At 38.1% G+C, this 24,957-nt stretch overlaps 1 protein-coding gene across 1 annotated transcript in view; it reads right to left on the reverse strand.

Moving 5' to 3' along the window:
- LOC126483863 (lysozyme-like) overlaps window positions 1–24,957 on the reverse strand; it is a 287,279-nt gene that overhangs the window by 220,028 nt on the left and 42,294 nt on the right. The window lies entirely within an intron of this gene.

A 24,957-nucleotide genomic window follows, 5' to 3' on the forward strand; every position in this document is an offset into this window, starting at 1 on the left:
TATTGCAGTCAACATTAGCAACAGCTTTCACTAAGTCTACAAATACTATAAACGTAGTTTGGCCTTTCCTTGACCGGTCTTCTATGGGAAGTCGTAGGGTCAGTATTGCCTCGCGTGTTCCTATGTTTCTCCGAAATCTAAATTGATCTTCCCCACGGTCAGCTTCTACCAGTTTTTCCGTTCTTATGTAAAGGATACGTGTTAGTATTTTGCAACTGGGACTTATTAAACTGATAGTTCGGTAATTTTCACATCTGTCAGCACCTGCTTTCTTTGGAATTGGATTTATTATAATTTTCTTGAAGTCCGAGGGTATTTCGCATGTCTCATACATCTAGCCCACCAGATGGAAGAGTTTCCTCATGGCTGGCTCTCTCAAGGCTATTAGTATTACTAACGGAATGTTGTATACTCCCAGGACCTTGTTTCCACTTAGGTCTTCCAGTGCTCTGTTAAATTCTTCTCGTAGTATCATGTCTCCCTTCTCACCTTCCTCTACATTCTCTTTTGTTTCCATAATATTGCCCTCAAGTACATCTCCCTTGTGTAGACTCTCTATATACTACTTCCACCTTTCTGCTTTCCCTTCTTTGCTTAGGACCGTTTTTCGTTTTGAACTGTTTATATTCTTACAAGCAGCAGAGGATCAAGTAGGTAAAAAGACGAGGGCTAGTAGAGATCCTTGGGTAGCAGAAGAAATATTGAATTTATTTGATGAACGGAGAAAATATAAAAATGCAGTAAATGAAGCAGGCAAAAAGGAATGCAAACGTCTAAAAAACTAAAGAAACTGCAAATTTAAGGAGATGGAACATGGATAAACTGAAAGAACCCGACGTTATAGAGGGTTTCAGAGGGAGTATCAGGGAATGACTGACAAGAACAGGGGAAAGGAATACAGTAGAAGAAGAATGGGTATTCCTTTTTGCCGGTCTCTACTGATTATACTAATGGCAATGATTCAGGTTACCAAAATGTTTGTGTTCATGATCAGTATAGGCTATCTTTCCTCTAAATGATTTTAATCCTGCATGGAAAAATTCAGACCACCTTCGGTTTAATCCAGGGAATCCTAATAAAAACATAGATCTGCCAATAGGTTTCAACCAGAATATCTGAACACTCGGGGCAGTTCCTGTCACGTAAAAAACTGGGTTATTTCTCGAGGAAAGCCACCATGTAAGAACAGTAATAACAATGTTCATCCGGTACATAACCCAGTGACGAGTAACAATTACAATCAGCGCTGGCAACCTCCGAACGCACCCGAGGAAGTAGTTGAAGTAGCTGAGGAGTAACATTCTCAGGCGAATAATTCGACAAATTAAGCTCGGCCATATCGTATACTTGCATGGTGGGCGAGGAGTGGAGCGAGGATGAAGTTCTTAAAGATAGTTAATCTTTTGCGATACAATGACGATAGCATTATGAGGCGGGAATTATAGGAAGGATATAATAACTGTATAGACAAACCCAAACGTATTGTGCAAACAAAAATCAAAGCAGTGATAGGCAACATCTCTACAGTTGTTGTTCTACATACAAGTGTGATTTCTCAGGACTTACTTGACCAGATAAATAATAATAATGAAGTTCTTAAGTATCCAGTATAGTTGTCGGTGCTTTTGGCAGCAAGCCTGGGTCGAAGTAGAACTTGAAAATGGTTGTGTGAGGGAGTATTGAAACGTCTTTTATCTCCTTATTGTAGTCCCTTACTGACAGTAGCAAAAAGAGGGGGAAAATTCGGCTGGTCTTGGACGCTTAGAACATCAATAGAATTATAGTATCTGTCAATACTAGGCAAAGACAAAATCAAATTCCTAGGTTGTATCATTTCCCCTGAGGTCACTACACTTTATCCTAAAAAAGCAGAGCTATCAAAAATTTTCTGAGCCCAGCAACTAAAAATCAATTGAAAGCTTTCTTAGGTTTAGCTTCCTTTTTAGAAGATTTTTGTCTGACCAGCTTCTAAACAGTAATGCTCTGCTGAAGCTGTTAAAGAAAAATTCTTGTTGGGTATGGAGTAACCAATATCAGGAGGATTATGACAACAAGCAGGTGACGTGTCAGGTACAGCATGGAATTCAATCATTTACACAACGACACAAGCTGAGCACAACAGGCTGTGGAGTGGTAGGACTGGACCAAGCGACACATCAGGCACTCACCATCGATAGTTGCACTGAACATTTGTTTGGCACATTTAAACAAGACAAATAACAAATAAAACCAATAACACATACTTAAAATTACCATACATCATCATATGAGAGCAAGTTACTTCAAAATTTAAACATTCATAAACCACGGGACTTATAGCCTATTACACATTTAGTGAAATGAGTTAAAAAGTATTTACTCAAAAACTATGGTCAACCTGAAGAACAATTTACTAAAATTTAAAGAGAAAATGTAGTCTTTCGGTACTGCAGTGATTGGTATTACCAAAGTTATTCAGAGTACAGGCAACAACAAATCAGATAGCATGGCACACAGCCACGTTACTTAAATGGCAGGCACCCTACAATGTAGGATAATAAATATAAAATTTCATGTGACCCAGCAACCTCGTGGGATTCAACAAACTACGCCCACAAGCGGACGCCCGCACACTCAGCTGTTTCCAATACGGGCTCGGCACGGACCCCCAAACTGGAGCAGAAACTGTCACGAATAGGCACGAAAAATCCCAGAACTAGTGGATATCTACAAGAGACTGACACCTGCCTTAAGTAACTTGAAACACAATAATTCATTACAGCACATCAACTGTAGAATTAATCAACCTATTAATGAACATCTTCTAAGCAGTACAAATCTATTATCTTATGTGCATAAGGCCAAATATACAATTATTTATTAAGACGCGAGCGATCTAGATAGACAGCCAACTGGCACGCGCGGGCAAAAAGGGGGGGGGGGGGGGGGGGGGAGGGCGGGGAAATACACAACAGCACAAGCGGGGCACAACCCACGACCCCGCACCCGCTACCAAGACAAACAGCAGAAGTCTCGATAAAACGAAATAAAAATGCAGGCTAAGGGTATATAGAGTTTCACCCCCCGCCCCCGTCGCGAAACACAAAACCACTTACAGCAAATAACCACACTTAAATTTGTAATTAAATCAAAATTAATTACAATATTCACATACTGTTATTGAACGAATTCCTATACTTTAATTAATAGAATCAGTTTCAAAGTATTTTAACACCCAATAGCAGGTGGCCTCTCTGTAATCCATAAGAATTTATGAAACTACTCATTTAGAATTACACACTTGTCTCTCAGACACACTATTACATCAGATAGAAACGTAACAGTAATGTTATTGCAATTCACGGCAAAATATATCCATGGAAAATTTTGTCCATGTATATCTATAGCAATTGGACAGCTTAACTCCGTCGTGTGATATAAATACAATAACCAGACGGCACTTAGACAAGGACCAGCCAAGCTGTTTTCAATGACGGTTAAACACTGACAGTAGAAACCTACAAACAGAATGTATCTGCACTCCAGGTCCTATTAAATGTTAATCATCACATCACATACAGCTCTCATTGGAACCTTGCGTACTAAGCAAGTTGAAATTAACACATTCGAGGACAAACTCAGTAGGAGTAGCAACGGCCGGCCAAGAAAATGAAGTCAATAGCATAGAACCCAGTAGTCGATTCCGCCACAATTTACAGCACAAGCAAGGCCCTCACCCTCTTGCTTGTTCGGCGAAGGCAGCCGCCGCACATCTCGGAGCCAGGAGACATGCAGGAAGCGAAATACACCAACGGCATCCCAGTAACGTGACTGCTTCCGCGCTGGCGATATTTGCTTTGGGAAAATCTCCAATACTACATCACCCTTACATGTCCAAGGCATTAGCAAAGCATATACTGTAACCGCCGTACACTGTATAGTCCCGAAGACATAGTACTAAATGAGCAGGTTCAGTTTTAACAGTCGATCGTCGAGGGCGTGAGCGCATCGGTAGCAGTAGCTTTAGTAGTATTCACGATTATAAATATTTCCCTATCACGGTTTATTATTTTGTCAACATAGCAACCCAAAAATATTCACTTTCTGTCAAGTTTCCACAGCAACTGATCTTTGGTCCTAATAACATTTAATGTTGGAACAGTTTATGATTTTTCACGAAAAAAACACAGACTCACGAAGTTTCACTTTTAAAGAATAATTGGCTTGTGGACTAGTTCCAACTAACACCTTTCCACGATTAGTATGACTTTCCTCTTTAAAATTACATTTGACGTAACTTACAATATCCAGCGACTTTAGTATAGTGGTCCGCCGCAGCTGCGCTTCAAGTACAAAGATGATCTTTGTCTGTTGATTTATAACTGTCACTTGAAAACTTATTTCGCCCGTAATTTGATAAACCTTCGTTTCTGCAATGTTATGAAGTTAGATTTAGCTCTTGTATGCCTGCTAAAGAAAATCTCAGCATCCTAATCGTCGTGAGGTGTAGACCATAAAACATCACGTCCGTTGATTCAATATTTCAAAGACGGAATTATCCCGTATATTACGTCCACAAACAAAGTTGACACTCGGCACGGAGGCTGATGGGAGCGACTGTAAGTGAGAAATGCCATTTCGGTCGCTCCCGTCAGCCACTGCGCAGAGTGTCAACTTTGTTTGCGCGTGTAGTGATTTTATCTGACGTTTCATTAAGCTAACTTCAACTTTAAAAAAACAACTTCACTTAACCCAAAATATATTCCACTCAGACTCAATGCATAACAAATACCCCATACAAATTTTTCGACTGAACACTTCAAAATTAATAACTTCACTTTTTATCTCTTTATTACAGTGAAATCATACAGTTATAAATAGCCACGTATCAAACGTTAACAACGCGGATAAATAAGTTTGTACCCATTCATGATTAACGCTGAACATGAACTCTCTCGAACGTTACAGTGTCAATTCCTTACAAAATCTTTTTCTGTATATAACATTCTTCTTTTTTTCCATTATTACGGCAAGGTTGGGCAAGACGCTTCGGGACGTCTTCTTTGTAACTCGAATGTCGTTGTCACGTTTCTGATGGCCGGTAACTCTGACTATGTGACGACGGGAAGACCTTCCCTTCCGCCACTGCCACACCCCCGCTTGTATCATGGAACAGAAATAAACACAAACATTTCTTCCATTATTACAGTTGTAACAACAAAATATAAAATCCATTTTACCGTATCTAAACATTGTAACAAACCTACAGCTACTCACATTCCATGTGTCACGTGGCGGGAACAAATCAATGGTACGCCACTCCAAACACTGTATCATCACATAACCCCGCTACCAGCTACGTGACACATGGATTCAGACCAATGTACTTAATACTGAAAACCTTACTTAATACTTGTCAGTTTGTCCTTTTTCTTTTTATAAACTAAAATTATGCGTTTTACATTCCAATATAATTACTCTTCTATATCATATTCACACACACGTTGTGAAATGTCCTCACAACTGTCTTGCATACCACAATACACACCGAAAGTTTATATTCTTCAGCACTTTCTTGTACATTACCACAATAGTCCTCATGGGTATAACCCCTTGATTATGATCACGCCCATGTCTATAAACCAAGTTCCCGTGACCTACGCCCTGGGGTATTGTTTCATTGGTAAATACTTCTTAATCTAAATCAAATACACTCTAAGCTTTGCACATATAGTCTTACTGTTTGGTCGTCTTTAGTATGAATTACTATCATGCTTATTAGCTTGTTGGTCATTCAAGACTATATATTTTTGTTCTCGTAACTGTTAAGCTCAATTACTAATATTATACATTAATAACTACTATCTCATCCTTTGTGCTACTTTATAAATTCTTTTCTATATATGTACATATATTTAAGCAGTTACTTTTGGTATCTTATATCATTTGTAGTGCGGACTCCGGTAAAGAATAACTTTGAGCAGTATATGGTGGTTCCTCGGTTAATACATGAACATCTACATGGTATCCCCATCTCAAGTCATGAGGTTTGCTCTATAATTAATCCATATGTATCGTCTGCAGTGAAATGAAACTTACGTAGCTGTGGTTTGCTTCGTGTTCCATTGATGGTCCTAACACAATATTTTATCTTTATCCTATGTACCGCTACAGTATTGTACTTACAGATCCTTGTTAATATGTACCACTTCATTACTAATTTTACTGATTAATGATTACTATTACAGTCTAACAGGTACCACCCAACTCTTTCAGTTCTTCATACCTTCACCAATCCGATCATTTATGATAAGTTTATGAAGGTCCAAAGCAATCGCAATTGATATCCTCTCCCGAAACCTGCTTATATCTGGTCAAGTTCGGATAATTTTCTAGCCTCCTCCATATATTCAACTATTTCCCATTACAGGGCTTACTAATTTAAATATTTCAGTTCATTCTCCACAATTACTTTCTACTGTATCACTTCATAACCCGAGATCTTAATATACATTGTATGGTAAACTAACAGGAATAGCTCATTCACATACTTTACATTTCCTTGCAACCAATCCGTAAGTGTAGCTTTACACCGTGTACAGGAACTTGAACGTCTACTGCTTAAGTCATTCTAAGTTTCTTTCTTTAATTCCACTACCGAATATTCTTCAGGAGGTTATATTCCAAAATAATGATTCTGAGTCCTAGTCAGTGGGTTTCCCTAGTCTCTATTTAAATTAAACTACACTCTTAAATTTCCATTTGTTTTCTTTCTCACGCGGAATACGCTTAACCACGTCGACTCTTTAGCTAATATAGTAGCAAGCATAATCCTATAAGATTAAATGTGATCTACCTTCGATTTTTCCCGTATTTGGGTCCCTTAATACTGCTGCTTTCGGGTGATGTGTTTCCAGTACTTCCAATGGTCCCTAATTTTTATAATAAAACTTATCTATTCTCTTATTTAACTTACAGCTCTTATGGTGCACTTTCACCATGATTAGGTCTCCGACTCGTAACTTACTCGTGCCTTGGTATTATATCTCCATCACCTTTTTCCGCTCTGGTGTTTAATCTTTCCTTCGGAAGTTGATTGGTTGGTATTTTTCCCTTATCATGCAAAGGTCGCCACTTTATCATAGCTAGGAGTGGCTCCCCTACGATCCTTATTCCTACTACTTCCACAGGCACCAGTCCTGTACTTAAATGTGGCAACTCATTCAATATTGTCTCAAATTCTCTTACTTGATCTACCAAAATACTGTGCTATTTAACACAGTGTGTTCTACACAGTCTTCCCTATCAGAAATATTTCCATGTGAATGAAATTCCTAACATGTTTTATACTATGATTCTCTAAGAACTGCTTAAATACTGTGCTCACAAATTGACTGCAATTATCTAATAGATTTCTTTTGGGAGTTACATAGTTAGCAAAATAATCGTTTTTTAAACATCTGATTACGGAATGTGAGGTAGCAGCCTTTAAGCGGAGTTGGAACGCCCTATCCCGACAATGTTAAACTTAGTGACTTGGCTTCCCTGTATTTCAGCAATCACTATGGTCATTGACATGAAACTTTTACGGGACATTAAACTGTATGTCCTGAGTCTACTGAACAACAATAATTGCATTTGAGTCACTGCTTTCGAAAATATATTTTTTTAATTACACAGTTAAAATTTTGTGTACTTTTTTGTACATTATCCTTAATAATTTTAATTATACATAATATTATGTTTTTCTTTTAGTTCAGTAGACTCAGGATATGTATGTTACTACTCCCCGAAAATTTTAGTACTCTACTTGAAGTTGTTTCTGAGATTTAGGACAAAAAGGCAAATGCAACAGAAAATGTAAATTTCAGAAGACTGTAACTCACTCAATATACGCTTAATTTTTTTATTTTTTTATTTTTGGTCACCCAGAAGCATTCTTCACCATACTGTGCATCATCCTCTTGATCTTTTTCCGAGTTTTCTCTTCTTTCATCCGTTCTGGACTTCTTAGTGACCAAATGTACTGCATACTAGTTCTAGTTCTCTGATGCAGTTTGCTCCAGGATTAATTCCCATATACTGTAGCACTTTCACACTACCAATGTTGCCATCATTAAAAGCAATAACATATTTTGGTAAACGAGTCCATATAAGATTATTGAACGACTCATTGGGATTTTGAGTCTGACCACGCAGACACTTCTTCAGTAATTCAGGATTTGCCAGGTCTCTGTAAATAGGTTTTATGATATCCATGACTGCTGCTGGGATGGAATGTTTATGGCTGTATGAAGTGTTTGAGTATTGGGCATTGCGGTAATTGCACCATGAAGAAGTCCAGGAGGGCAAAGGTGGTGCACTGGTTTTTCATCAGCTGTTGACAGTCTGTGGAAGAAGGTAGCCCATACCGCCTGCTTCATTTTCAACAAATCCTCAGTATTATTTCTAATGGCCATCCCATAATACTGCTGTAGTTCATCAATCATTTTGTCTATCAGCCTGCCTCTTATGATTTTACCATCATAAAGTTTCTTGTCTCTCAAACTTCATTTCAAATTCCTCAACCTGGTGCCCACCCTCTTCTGGACATGACCAATACAAACACGTAATTTAACCTTTATAACACAGCAATCCATAGCACTCTATATAACAAATTACAGATTTTATTAGATTTTGAAGTAATGCACGTAAAAATTTTAACACTTTCAACCAGTGTAGATTATATTTAAAAAGAATAAAATGAGTTTATGTCCACCCCGATAGCTGAGTGGTCAGCGCGACTGATTACCGTCCTACGGGCCAGGGTTCTATTCCCGGCTGGGTCGGGGATTTTCTCCGCTCAGGGACTGGGTGTTGTGCTGTCTTCATCATTTCATCCCCATCCGGCGCGCAGGTCGCCCAGTGTGGCGTCGAGTGTAATAAGACCTGCACCAAGGCGGCCGGACCTGCCCCGCAAGGGACCTCCCGGCCAATGACGCCGAACGCTTGCATTCATGTGAGTCTATAAGTGATATGTATACCATTTTATTCGAAAAATTGCACATTTTATAATGAGATAAAAATTCGAAAATGTGAAAAAAGAATTTCTGTTCTAACCCCCCCCCCCCCCTCCCCTTAAAGGATACAATCGATCGTACTTGGACTAACATTCTATCACTACCAACACATACTTGCAACCACCTTTTCCTGAGGATAAAGAATCGAAAAGATCCAATGCAAGTAAATCCCATAATCCTTTTGGTATTACAGGAAACATTTTTAATCTACACGGTACTTTCAAATCTTCCGCCTTCTGACAAATTGAGCAACCTCTTATCTTGTTCCTCACTAACTTGGCCATGTCCTTACAATAATAAAGCCTATTTACAGACATTTCTTTATTCCAAAATGACTGTAACGTACTGAGTCAAGTACAGTAACATGATACGTAGCATCATATCTTACAATATGACACGTGCCATTATGTCACTCAACATTTTGTCACACCATTCAGAACGACACAACGCGTCATTAAAAGTTAAGATTTATGCATCCACACTCTGGGATACCTACTATTACAGATGCGCCTTGTGAGGTAATAGGCGAGTTGTGGTGCCCTGGAAATATTTTTAAGTTCAGAGTTGACGGCCACCACTCGGGCCGCTCAGCAAGCCGTGGCTTGTTAGCAACCGCGTGATGCCCCACAATGGCTGGACCACGTGTCCAGCCGTGTGGCTGAGAATTCCACGGTGACGCCGTGTCGATGAAGGACACATGCAGGGAGTGCCAAAGATGGCGGACTTTGTGGAACCTTAATGCCAGACATTTCACAGTTCATATAGAAAATAATAGTAGCCAGATGAATCATGATACCTCAAAAAGAAACATGCATGTTACCGTTATTTGCACGACAATTCTGATGGTCGAATCAGATTTTCAATATCTTTACTAGTTTAAAGTGTAGTATCTGACTGTAAATTGTACGAGTAACACCCAGTAACGAATTTCCGAAATCTAAACGGTTCATCCGATTTTGCCAATCGACGTGTCTTTGGAAAGCTATTGATGTAAAGCTAAATTGGTATGAATTACGGGAATGTAACTTGAATAGTACACGAGTTATTGGAGGTCAAAATGGCCGATTAGTAATAATCACGTCAGGCCATAAGTACTCCACCGTTACACGAAAAAACGGTAGCAGCATGCTTATAAATATATTTTTTCGTCTATGTCTTTGTTTATATCCAATATATACCATTTATGAAGAAATTGGTTAAATATTTACTGTGTTTTGGAAAACACAGAGACATTAGGCTACTGGCCTACCATTTGTTTCTATTCCTTTGGTATATGTTTATTTGATTTGTTTATATATTTAATAATGTGTGTTAGAGCGTGTTTATGGTCCAGTGGTAGGAATATTTATTTAATTTCAATTTATTTAAAAGTAAATCCAGTATTTCGTATGTATTTTAATATGTGTGTGAGTGTGCGCTGGCTTGAAGACATGGGGGGAGCGCTCTAGCCAGTCACAGCGCTCGTTAATGGAGGGGCTGTATGGACAGGGGAGTTATGGACAATATGGGAGAGGACATGGGAGAGTCCTGGACCGTACGTCGCGATGAACGCACGGTCGCAGGAAAGACTTGGAGAGTGGAGCAGTTAGCGCGTGGTCGCAGGAGATAGAAATATTTCGTAGTACCGACTTTTGCACAATTGAGATTTCTATGGCTTCTGCAGCAAAGACATAGTAGACGTTTAGAAGTGACTATCTTGCAAGCTATGTTGTTGTTCATAATTAATTACGTGAAGTAGGATCTATTGTTTCCCTGTCATTCATTGGTTATGGACACTTAGCAATTGCTGGTAATTTATCAGGATTGGGTTTGATTCCCTCTGTATTAACCTTATGTCCTAAATATTTCACTACATTTGTTCCAAAGATTAACTTACTCAATTTTACAGCAATTTCGTTTTCCAGAAATTTCTGTAATACCTCCTTCAGAGTTTCTTGGTGTTCCTTCCATGTCTTGCCCATAATCATTACATCATTCACATAAAGTATTACTTTGCGTACTAGTTCTGGACCCAAAGCTTGATCTAATGCCTGCATAAATTCCCTTACTGACAAATTAGAACCAAAAGGGGGAACTTTAAACTGATGGGATCGTTCCTCAAAAAGGAAAGCTGTGACTGGTCTGGAATCTAAATGTAATTTAATCTCCCAAATCTAGTGTCAGATCCATACAGCTAATATATTTAATTCCTTCTAGTTTAACTAGTATTTCTTCAATGGGTATAGGTCTATCTCATTCTGTCTCAATTATTTGGTTTAATATGCGAGCGTCCAAAACGACTCTCACATTCCCACATGGTTTCCTTACTATTTAAATCAGACTGTTGTAGGGACTCAAAAATCTTTCATTTATACCTTGACTAATCATCCTATTTATTTCTTTACTAGCAGCTTCTTTCCATGCCAAAGGGATCGGATACGGTTTTTTGAAAAAAAGGTTTGTCACACTTTTTATTTGAAGCCTACATTCGTAACCCTGTATCATTCCCAGTTCGTCACAAAATATTGTGTTTTACTGGTGTAATAATTCAGCCAAATCCGCCTTTTCTGTCTCACTCAAAATATTACTATCCTTTACCATTTCTTCTATCGTTTGGTCAGTTATTTTAACCGTTCATGGATTGTCTTTGTATCCTGGTCAACTCCAGAATCCTCATATTTGACACTGATACAAATTCTTAACTCTTTAAACTCAGTTTCATCTTTGATAAATAGTCCATAAAAGGTATTATCGCTAACTTGCCGTGAATATGCAAGCACAAATTTTCTGTTTCAAAATCTAAAATGTCTTCTTGCTCACTTATCCAATCTAAGCCAAACAGAAGCTGAACATCCAAATTTGGTACTACTAAAAAGGTGTGGCTAAATGCATAATTTCCTAGATTAAACGTTAACATCGCCTCCTCCCTCACTGGTTTACCTCTGTTAATGTGTACTCTAGTATATTGGATAGGATCTCTGTTGCATGAGTTTCGCAAACCATTCTTTACTTATTACACATACATCGCTTCCTGAATCCAAAACAATAGCTACTGGCTGCCCGTCGGTGTGTCCCCCTGCTACAGGTTTGAGAACTGTGTTTGATTGTTTATCCTTCCCTTCTTCTAATATTTGTTGCCCTATTACATGTCCCTGACAGTTAGTTCGCAATCTTAACATTTTGGGTCGGTATTTGTCTCTTATTGGTCTCGCAGTCCGGTCCCTCCTGCGGAACTATCGTCGTTTCCCGCATTTTCTATTATTACCGTACCTATCGGAGATTCGTCCAGGTTCCTATTTCCATTCCTCTGGACGGATCTTTGGTGTGAATTTTGATTTCTATTCCCTTTATTGTAAAACTTGCTTACTTTTACTTCACAATACTGACTATTCCTAACCTCAGACTCTCTTCTCATTCTTCCTCCACCATTAGTAAACCCGTTTTTCTGTTTACATGCCGACTAATCTTCACGATCCTTCTCGAGGATATCTAGCTGTTCTAAATAACTCAAAATTGCACTTACTTGAGTCCATTCTCTACCTAACATCTTTTCTTTTACATGAGTGGGTAGTCGACTAATAAGTACTTTAATGAAATGTCTTTCGCTTATTGGTTCATCCAATAACTTGACCTTATTTAAGTTCCACTCATTTACGAAATCCACCCCATTCGCAATCATGTGGTTCGGGGTCTAACAACTTTAAAATGAGTAATTTCTGTTGCTCTCTCCTTCTGACCAGTATTTCTCTTTCTATAAATTACAAAACCTTTCCCAATTTTTAAATTCATTTCGATGGAGCAGTCCCCATTCTATAGACTCACCTGCTAAATGTCCTCTGACTGATTGTATTAACTTCTAATTGTTCCATGAAATTGGGAATGCCCCTTCAAATGTTCTTAAGAAAATAATGGGATGTAATCCATTTCCTGGTTTGAATACTGGGAACTTATTTGAGTGTCCTACGCCGCTTTCGAAACGAAATTCCTCCCAACAGTCTTTAGCTGAACTCGAAGACTCTGTATTGTCAATTCCTTCTACTCTTACACTCAAACTTTTCTTAGCATGATTCCCTTTGCTCTCACCTCTGAAACTGGTAGTACAACTATTATTGGACATTCGACCAGATGTTCTACCATTAATTACAGATACAGCCTCTACTCCAAATTTTGGTGATTCACCAACTTGCTTCAGGTTATACTGCTCGCCCTGAAGCTTGTTGGTCCTACTATAATCATTTACTTTTAACTTCACATTTTCTAACGTTTTCATATCTATATCCCTTTGTCCTTTCATAATTTCTACTTGATCTAATAAAAACCCAACATCTCCTTTCACCTTCCTAAACACTTCTCCATGCAACCCAGAGCCGTCAGGTTTTATTTCACTTAAGGCATCTGATATCCCTTCCCACAGTGTACTAATTTCATTAGTCACATGTTCTGCTGCGATTTCTACCTTCTCATCTATTTCTTGACTTGTATTAACTTGCATTCTTCTACATTTGTTAGTTAACGTGTCTATCTACAGTTTCAGTTGCACCTATTCATGCTTTGATTCTTCAATATGAGTGTCTATGTTTTGGTCTAGTTCGTCAATTTTGGCATGTAGCATTCCCATAATCTCGACAGATCATCTCTCACCTGTAGTGTCTCGGCATTTAATTCTCTATAACTACTATCTATCTTATTGGACAACTCAAGATAGTTACTATTTATTAACTGTAACATTTTATCTAATTTAACGCTTAATGCTTCCATATAGCCTACAATAGTTGAGTCTCTTTCTACAAAATTAATATTGTTATATGCACTGACTTAACAAAACTTTTCCAGTAACACGTACTTGCCTCTAACACCCCAATTAGTCTTCATGTTAACATCCCTTTCCTCTACAGACCATTCACTCGATTAATATTCAATTCTATGTTACCCTAACAGTCATTGGATTCTGTTCACACACGTTTATTATTATTATTATTATTAAATACTACGCTGACTGCGATTCCTGTGATCGTCCTCTGCACCGCGTCGTCGGAGCTGTGTTGCCCGCCAACTGCACCTCAGCTGCGTGGTTGTGCTGCAAGCGTCGTCTGCGACTGCCCGCCCGACGATGGTTTACCGCGAGCCGCCGAATGCGTCTGTGATACGAAGCCGTCGAACTGCAAGAACTGACTGTGACTGCTATGCGAAGCCGGTGTACAGCACCCACGGACCACGACTGGGATGCGAAGAGGATTAACTGCAAACACCGACTGCAACTGCTATGTGAAGCCAGTGTACTGCATCCACCGAGTGCGACTACGATGCTAAGCCGATGATTTCATCACCTGGACGCAGTAAAACACCGAGCCCTTGCCCGAAATGGCTTCTTCTTCTTCATTTTTGTTTCTTGTACTGCCGTCGCACCTGGATCGAGTCCTGCCACGTTTATGTCACATGAAGTGACACAATATATATACAAATGACCTAGTAGATAGTGTCGGAAGTTCCATAGACAAATGTAATGTATTGCGAATACATAGAAAGAAGGATCCATTATTGTATGATTATATGATAGCGGAACAAACACTGGTAGCAGTTACTTCTGTAAAATATCTGGGAGTATGCGTGCGGAACGATTTGAAGTGGAATGATCATATAAAATTAATTGTTGGTAAGGCGGGTACCAGGTTGAGATTCATTGGGAGAGTCCTTAGAAAATGTAGTCCATCAACAAAGGAGGTGGCTTACAAAACACTCGTTCGACCTATATTTGAGTATTGCTCATCAGTGTGGGATCCGTACCAGATCGGGTTGACGGAGGAGATAGAGAAGATCCAAAGAAGAGCGGCGCGTTTCGTCACAGGGTTATTTGGTAACCGTGATAGCGTTACGAAGATGTTTAACAAACTCAAGTGGCAGACTCTGCAAGAGAGGCGCTCTGCATCGCGGTGTAGCTTGCTCGCCAGGTTTCGAGAGGGTGCGTTTCTGGATGAGGTATCGAATATATTGCTTCCCCCTACTTAGACCTCTCGAGGAGATCACGAATGTAAAATTAGAGAGATTAGAGCGGCCACGGAGGCTTTCAGACAGTCGTTAGTCCCGCGAACCATACGCGACTGGAACAGGAAAGGGAGGTAATGACAGTGGCACGTAAAGTGCCCCCCGCCACACACCGTTGGGTGGCTTGCGGAGTATAAATGTAGATGTAGATGTAGAAGTGGCACGGCAACTTGGCCTGGTGACGAAAAGGTGCTATCTGTCAGTTACGATATGCTACTGCAGTCAAACAAAGCACATATTGTAGCTGACGTACACTGTATAGTTCCGAAGATATAATCAATATGCAGGTTCAGTTTTAACGGTCGATTGTCGAGGGCGTAAGCGCATTGGTAACAGTAGCTTTAGTAGTATTCATGATTATAAAAATTTCCTTATCATGGTCTTGTTTATTATTTTGTCGACATAGCAACCCAAAGGTGTTCACTTTCTGTCAAGTTTCCACAGCAATTGATCTTTCGTCCTTACAACATTTACTGTTGGAACTGTTTATGATTTTTCACAAAAAAAAAACACAGACTCAGTTTCACTTTTAAAGAATAATTGGCTTTTGGACTAGTTACAACTAACATTTTACATAATTAGTATGACTTTCCTCTTTAAAATTTCATTTAACATAACTTACAATATCCAGCGACATTAGTATATTGGTCCGCTGCAGCTGCGCTTCAAGTACAAAGATAATCTTTGTCTGTTGATTTATAACTGTCACTTGAAACCTTATTTCGCCCGTAATTTGATAAACCTTCGTTTCTTCAATGTTATGAAATTATATTTACGTTTTGTATGCCTGCTAAAGAAAATCTCAGAATCCTAATCGCCGTGAGATGTAGTCATAAAATATAACGTCTGTGGATCCAATATTCCAAAGATCCCTGAGACACAATCACCCCGGAACTGTTCCAGCGTGACTGTGTCTCAACGATCGCTCCTGAAGATGGCGGCCAGATGGATCGCCGAAATATCGTGTATTGAAGACGATCATATCCGGCAGCATACCCGTGAAGAGTATAATCAGCTTGTATTGTTGTTTCTGAAACGTGAGAATGTACACACAAAACTATTGAAAACTGTCGGTTGTGTCATAAGACTAAACCCACCAGTGCCAACAGGCAGACTGAACTGTACTCTATTCTTCCAACAAAACCAATAAATATAGTATCAGTAGATCCTGCAGGACCTCTCCCCCTGGGTAGGGGTAGTGTCAAACATATCATAGCTACTTACGATATTTTCTCCACTTACGTTAAACTTTATATGCTGCCAAGTCCTCTTGAGCAGCTCCCATTATTAGGCGCCTGATAGATAACTACATTGTAGCTGTCAGGAAACCCGACATCCTGCTGTCAGACAATTCTGCGAATTTCACTCGTCAAAAATGGAAGGAATTTTTAAAAGAACAAGGAATCAAGCATGTGTTAATCTAAAAATTTCATCCTTTAGCGAACCTGGTTTCCAGGTTTTTGAGGAATTTAAACGTTTTATTACAACTTATGTGGCCAATCAATAGACAGAATGGGTTAACTATCTTGGCCTTTTTGAAGAAATTGTAAATTAATTACAGTTTAGCTCAACTACATAGGCTCTTGAAAAAGTCGAAGAAAAGGTAAAAGAGAGCAGCGAGTGGGTAGACTCACTTCTGAAGTTTCTTAGGGGGGGGGGGGGTGTACTTTGGGAAGATAAGGTAAGGAAAATTCTAGTTACACTCAAAGATGCAGCAAATTTTGCAAGGAATATGATGATAAGTGTGTTGGTCAATCTCAAAAATGTATCACAGACTACCTATTGATCTTAAAGGCACATATTAAGTCTTCCTTATGGCATCAGAAATATCAGCTGTGGCAATTATTTTATACAGGTCTATGTGAAATCATATGAATATCACATGGTAACAGCTACGTACTGGCTTTATCGAAAACAAAGAAAATAAAGGGACTATATCCCTTCTAGGATCTTGAGGGACATTACTCATAATTTAGTGTTAAGCAATCAATTCTTTTTATTGTTTTGTGTTATGCATGTATTTTTTCAGTGATTTACATTATTCCATGTGAACTGTTTATTTAGTCCAGTAAGGAATGGTGTAGCACAAAATATGCCTTAATATGCGAATATTTCTTGGAGAAGAGGTTTTCTTTTGCTATGCTTATAATGGCTTTCTCTCTAGAAGAATGAGAGGAATCATGGTCCTCACTGGACGCTGTATATAGTATTTTTAAAACGAGGTCATAGATTTAACCATAATTTAAACTACGTAGCAGAAATTAATGCTCGATGAAAAGTAGGAAATAATAGTTTGTAGTGTTTGCTTGGTCTTAACTCTTAGGTAGTCAGTAAAAGTTAGACTTAGGGGAAGAACACTGTAATATTACTGAGATGAAATAAATATACAGGGTAATTCTAATTAAAGTTAAACTTTCAAACCGCTGTAGAAATAACACAACTGGTCAGAATGACGTCAAGTCGCAACGAAATATTATCGGAGAACGGGGAAAACGTATGACAGAAGAAAAATAAATAGTTACAAAATGTAGCAATAGATGGCGCTTTAAGGATCATAATTTAATAGTGGTCGACTACAAATGACAAATGAATGATACAACATTGCCTAGGGTACACGTTTGACGTTAAACAAACTGTACTACTTAGTGTGCATGAGTGCACAGGTGTGATACTGTTAGTTACGTAAGCCCATCCACCACGGCAAGGTCGTATCACTGGATAGGAAAAATCGGTTTTTAATTGTCCTGAGGCCAAAAACTGCATAAAAAGCATCGATCATACCGATTTTTAATTGTCCTGAGGCTAAAAACTGCATAAAATATGAATCAAATTCAAATCGGATTATTAATTTTCGTGTGATTGGCGCAAAACATGTTTAGTATGCTGTCCACCGTTTTCTGCAACAAGTTGAAATCGAGAAGCAGCATGTTTCACAACTAATCGAAATGTTTCCGGGGTCATATTCAGAATGTGTTGCGCTATACGTGCCTTCTATGCAGCTAAGTTTTCAGTCGGAACACTGAACACAACATCTTTCAGATAGCCCCCAAGCCAGAAGTCACACGGATTAAGATCAGATGATCGGGACGGCCAGGCTGTAGGGAATTGGCGGCTGATAATTCTAGCATTTCCGAAATGGCCCTTCAGCAGCTGCTTAATTGTATTCAATGTGCAGAGGTGCGTCATCTTATATATATATATATATGTATATAATGCTGTCTGCAGAGCTTTGCTGTTATTTCCCTAATTGAAATTGACAGAGGGGACAGCCTTTTGGACACCGATGGTCCATGCTTAGCACAATTGTGATTAGAAGAATTACATTATGCTGCAGTGCCTTTGCTCATGGTAGGCAGCTGTGTTTGTAAGTAGACATTGTGGATAAAAACTTGTCAGGCGGATACCAAAACGAAGTTGTCGTTGCCTTCCGCCAGCACATCTCGTGATTAATACTGCATAAATCATACCTGGTGTAAAATGTACCGATTGAACTGATGAGTTTGATGATCAATAATGTCCTTTGTGAAGCAAATGTAATGGAGAAAAATGAATAAGCACTGACCGCTATGTGTAGCGCGAAATAATATGTAAATATTGTTAATATGTATGAGTTTGCTTACTTGTTGGTCGTAAGTACGTGAGTGACGTGAGACACTGTAAACGTGCCAAATAGAAAGTAATAAATGAATAGTGGACACACACTGTTAGTCAAACACGAGTTAAAGTTATTAGTGTTAATGTGAGAATTGCTGGAACGATATTTTTCGTCCTGACATGTCAGTGAGAGTGTTATCTATGGTGGTGATTAAGATGCGCTAAACATTTGACACATAGTGCGATGGACGGTGGCGAAGGAAAGCAAAGTTAATGTGATTGTTGACAGACTGTTTTTGGAGAGCGCCAGCAAGAATAATTCAAACCTCATGGCCAGCCCACTGGGAGCCGACTCACAATATGTCGTATAAACCTGGCCTATGTACATGTCGTAATGAGCATGCATGTTAACATGCAAAGAACTTTTGTTAATGCAATAATTATGTGTGCGACGCCATATAAAACATAGATTACGCGAGGTATTACATAAATTAACGATTTCATGTGTTGTGTCTGTATGACTTAATGTGATAGCACATGCTCCATTTCAGACAATAATATGTTGTTGCGAAAGTGCTGTATATACATTAATGCCCATGTTTAATCTTACATGTGCTCTACGGCTGATGGCTAGTGACAAATCTGCCAGTGACAATATAAACTATCAGCAAGATGGAAAACCTATCATAACCCATGGTATGGCAGATTGCTGAGCCATTACCATGCATGACTTCTGAAGCCAGTTCCCATGACACCCAACTCTGACCATCCACCTGCTCCATCTGGTTACCTGACAGGCCTTCCGTCAAATGCAACCTATCTGATAAATGTAAACTGTTAAACTTAATTATGTACTCATAACTGTATATATCTGAACATAAATTATTAGAGGATCGTTAAAATCACTCGAATTTTAGCGTAAGCTTTGTCAACCCTTTACTGTAATTTAAATTTGATCTATTCATTGAGCGAAAATTTTTAACATCTGTGGTAAATGTGGTCTCGCCGAATTGTGTCATTAAAATAAATTATTTAACATCGAATTTCAGACAGTTCTGATCAAAACAGACCAGTGAGATAAAGTAACATGACTTTATCTTTACCAAGGTACATTGATGAATGTGTAACGACTGGAATTAGTACTATCATATCTAGAAGAAACTTCATTGCTCTATAAAAAGTATGTAAGTCTACCTATCTTAATTGGTAAAAGCCTAAACTGTAAAATATTGTTACAAAGTACAAGCATAATTACTGTGTAAAACCAGGCCAAAATTCTCTGATTTCTGTATGTAGTGGTTTTTAAAAACGCACAAACTTATCCTAGGTAATCTAATAATTGGCGATGCATAATTTCTGATTGTAGATAGAAACAAGCTCACACAATAAATCCATTGAATATTTTGTAAATAATTTTGGATAATGAAGATACTAGCTTATAAAACTGAGTTACAGTTATGCATGCAGTATGTATATACACGACTTTTAATTCAGTTGTAAGGGACTATACCGATATTTGTGTACGGTTTTGAACAAAATTCCCGGAAATTAGAGTTACTGCGCCTTGTAAAAGTATACTAAGTGTTACGGAAACACTAAAAAAGTGATGGTATGTGTACAGGTGTACTCAATTAGTGTTTCACACTGTGATTATGAAGCAGCTATCAAATTTTAACTTGTACCACAATAATACAGCCTGATACAGGTGAATGGCAGCACCGAAAACTCTAAGATCGTGCCGCTGCCATTCAGAGGGATGTGTAACACCTTCAGATAAATTTAGAAATTTCTCTACAAAGTCATGGTTTATGAATACTGTATTGGACATTGTTAATAATTAGATTTATCATTTTTCCGAAACATGAATTCTATGAGTTCTATGAAAATCTAAGGATAGACAACAATACGATTGCATATCGAAAAATATGTATAGCGTATAATGTGATTGATCTAGCATCAGTGAACTCTATAATAACTTTAATCGACGATAAGACCTCCTACCGACTATTGTTCTCTTCCCTTCGGTATCTTGAACCAGGCATGTAAGCAACTGCTTTCGTCCACTAGCGAATTTTGTTAGTTCAACAATAATTAATTCAGATAAGAGCTCGTTTTCTTTCAAGGGATTTGACTCTGTATCCTACTGACAGATGTTAACAAGAATCTCCTTGTTGCTCGTCAGGATTTGGTAACATTAAGTTGACTAGAACATTCGATCACATACCAGCAGGCACAAATCGAGTCTTCTTAAAGTACAAATCTTGATATGAAAGTAAATTTACTTTTAATGCGGCGGATAACAATTAGATTCTTTCTAAACCAATGTTAATTTAGGGCAGCAGTTTCAATTTCTAGCGCGTAATCAATTATTGACATACCACTAACGATATACTTTACGCCCTGGCAGGGATAGCTGGATAAAAATTATACAGAGTTCTCATTGTAACTTTCAATGAAGATGATCAGTTGAGGAATCATTTTACTTTTTAGCAGTTCTGTGTGTAACTGAAGCCAAATTACCTACTTTCGTCATGGGACTGCTAATTGTAACGTTTCTGCCCTCCCATATCTTAAATACAAATTTAACTTCAATTAAAGATAATTTTGTTTCCCTATTCCCCTATTCACGGGAACGCTATAATTTCCAGCTTACACTTTATGACCTAATTTTTATTCTTAGTCGTTGTCAATTCTCAATTTTTTTTGTGTCATAGTGAAAGATTTGAAACTCCTTTAGTAGAAAGAAAACTAGTGATATATATTTTTGGCCTTTTATTTCACTTTTTTTTTTTTTTAAAAAAAAATAGAGACTTCAGAATCTCGTCAGGTCATAATGGTCCAGTCATGACAGATATTACTTCATGATAACTGATTCTCATAAAAACGATTTTCTCTCTCACTGGCATCTTACTATGGGGACATTTTGACCGTGTTCTTGTTTCTATATTGTAAATAGAGTAATCTTACATTTTCCATGGTTTGCAATAAAATATAGTCTTGAGCTCCAGGATTTTTGGTGCAAATTTCATTTGAAAGTGAAAAACTCTGCTTTCTTCTTTCGTTCTGAAAATAATAGGGAGATATTTCTTGTTATCCACTGCCATTTTCAGACTGAATTTCTTCAGCTTCTGGAGAATAAGAGGAAATATTTTGTTGGAGACAACGTATGTTCTGCTGACATTTTTTGTTTGTTTTGCCTGTAAATTTATGAGTTTAAATTATGCAAGAAATTATTTTGTTTCAGAATCATCACTTTCCTAAATTGATGTATCAATATCAGATTTGGAAAACTTCTAGAGTAACTGCATTATCTCCTTATCTTCCAATTTTCTTGCCATGGCCTGTCATGCAAAATCTTGAAGCTAGAGACTACGGAATTGGGGAAAAATTTGAAAATTAATTTATCACAGTAAATAGCCAAAACCAAGCACAAAATTACCCACATCCCATTACACACAACTGAATAGCGAAAGGATCACAGAACACCAAAAGGTCAACAGTGCAGGGCCATTGTTAAGATGTGAAAACAAAAAGATAGCAGCGCTCCTACAGGCCTGGCAGTGAACTTAGAATACTTGAAAATATGGTGAGAGATTCCGTACTTTTACTCTAAATATGTCGTTTAGATGGCGATATTTTTCATTTACACTGTGTGGCTTGGCCTCGTAGTCGAGCAATAAAGCGCGCGTGGAAACCGAAACGAGTAGAAATATGATCTACTGATTTCCTTATTAAAAACTCCACCAACATTAAAGGTTCTGTAAGTAATGACGTCACGGTTATTAATACTTTTGAGGCCACCAATACCCTCAATAGCCACGATAAGCCATCCAGTGCCATGACTAAATTTATCATCCTTTATAACGGAGAAATTCAAAATGCCACCTGCAAAAATACAAGGACCATCAATGATAGCATGGGAAGCAGTGCCTTTCACCTGAACTTTATTTTTCTCCTTGGTCCCAGCAGCGATTTCAGTATTATCAATCGTCTTGTAAACAGTAGCGTGTACTCCTTTGCGCAGATAAAAAGGAAAAATGTTATCTGATGACATGACATGGCAGCTGGTTCCACTGCATTGCATTCTTGATTACATTTTCTTGTATGTACTGTAATCTTGCAGTTGCATTGTGAATATGTTGTCCGTGTTGTGCTTTATTCTTGCAAGCACCCATAATATTGGGTGGAGTAAATGATTTCATTTTGTTTTTGTTTCATACAGAAAAGAAGCTTGTTTTGTCGCATAGTTTTCTGTGGACATTTGTTCCTGCCTACGAATACATCTGTGATCTGCTCGATGTAAATGCGTTGTTAGTATACCGCTCCTCTCTCTTTTACTTTAGTTAGTATCCGTTTTTCGTTCTTTCTCGTATTTAATGGAGAATCCCATAATAAACAGCTTTTGACGGTCTTGTTATTTAACTAAATTACATCCTGTCATAGAATGAGTAGGGCCAATGCGTTTCTGGTTTGAATCGTGTTGCTTCCTGCAAAAGAGAACGCCTTGTAGTCTTGGTGAATGAGGGCTTCTGCCTTGGAAATGCTAAAGCTACAACAGTAATTACCAAAATAGTGTGTTCACATGTTATTAACAGGTACTAAAAGCAATATATTTTGACAAAAATCAATTTACTACTACCATTTCCCCTCTCCAACGAAAATTTGAAAGCAAATAATACACGTCGTCATGGTTTCATCATCGTGTCAACTAGAAAATACAGTAGCATTCAGTGAGGTGGAAGTACGTTCACGCTATACCACACAATGTTATGTGTAAATATGCACTTCGATGTAAAATATTTTTTCTGTTTGATCGTATCTGGCACTGTAACTACATACTCCGTCACTAATACTACAAAGCATACTCAGTTACAAGAAGCGACAACTTGCAAAGCAGAAAAACACACTATTTCCACGACACGAGGCAATGTAGTTGAATATCAATACTGTCAATAGCTGCTTATGAAAAACTTACCCGAACTAAAATAAGTAGAATAGGAACAATGTACTACACTTCTAATGCTTCTAAATCGAGCAGCTCACACATGGGTAAGTAGGCAAGAATAAATGTCACAGAACGGCGTCTGACGAAACCAGATTCAGTTATATATGAAATAAAAAATGGCATCATTCACTCCACTAAGTATATGGTTGAAAATCAAGCAGAATACAAGCAACGTATTTATGATGCAGTGGCAAGCGAAATACACGCATTAGTTCGTAGTCATGAACGAAACAAAAACCAATATGGACGACTTTAAATCGCCCAGCTAGAAACCGAGATGTTGAATTGATAAACGTGCAGTACTTAGAGTGGGATATCAGCGAAGCGTGTTACCCGAAGTCCCTATATGAGCTTCACCCCCGTGTTAAGGACTGCAAGTGCTGAGATTCAAACCGCTCTGGAGTCACAGACGGGACAGACTAGGATATCTTAGGAAAGTACCAACCTAAGAATAAACGAGGGTAAGGAGACCTGCCTCACTCCTAACGAAAGAGAATATATATATATATATATATATATATATATATATATATATTTAAAAAAAAAAAAAGGTCGCCTCAGAAGCCCCGTCAGATCATAAGGGGTAAGAAGTCACTGGTGGTTTCTTTGCGGAAGATCGCGAAATTACGTTTGCCATGAATGTTTATCTTAATGTCTAAGAAAATAGTAGATTTATTAACTTCTGTTTGCACCGTGAAAATAGTGATGTACTCTTAAGCTGCAATTGCATTAAGTTACATGTGTCGTCAAAAGGGAGCATGACATCAGTCAACTATAAATCTATGGTAGTAAATAAATTTTATACGAAGTTCATTTGCCAATCTAAGGACCCATCTGAAGAACTGAAAATGAAATTCATATTCACGCGACTCATAGTGAGTAGCAAAAAATTAGAAAATGCTTTTCGGTGTGTTAAGACTCATTAAAACTCCATATATAAAATGTACTATACATCCATGCTTTAGCGGAAGGTGCACGTCTCTCTACTGGCCATTTGAACAAATGTAACAAAACGTGATTTCTTGACAATTCGTACAGTGGACAGTTTTTAAATACACGTGTTAAAACTATTGAAATGAAACTGAATGAAATGTCCAGTGCTCCGCTATAGCTGTATTTGTTTGTGAGAGTTTACAAGTGACTTGGAGAAATACAGCTATAGCGGACCATTGGAGATTTCATTCAGTTTCATTTTCACATTTTTAAAATCTGTGTTTAAAAAACTGTTCACCGTATGAATTGTCAAGCAATCATGTATAACTATTTTGCTGCGGTTGCCCCAGTTTTAAAATTATCTGA

Source organism: Schistocerca serialis, chromosome 6 (assembly GCF_023864345.2).
Source record: "Schistocerca serialis cubense isolate TAMUIC-IGC-003099 chromosome 6, iqSchSeri2.2, whole genome shotgun sequence".
Taxonomy (NCBI): Eukaryota; Metazoa; Arthropoda; class Insecta; order Orthoptera; family Acrididae; genus Schistocerca; species Schistocerca serialis.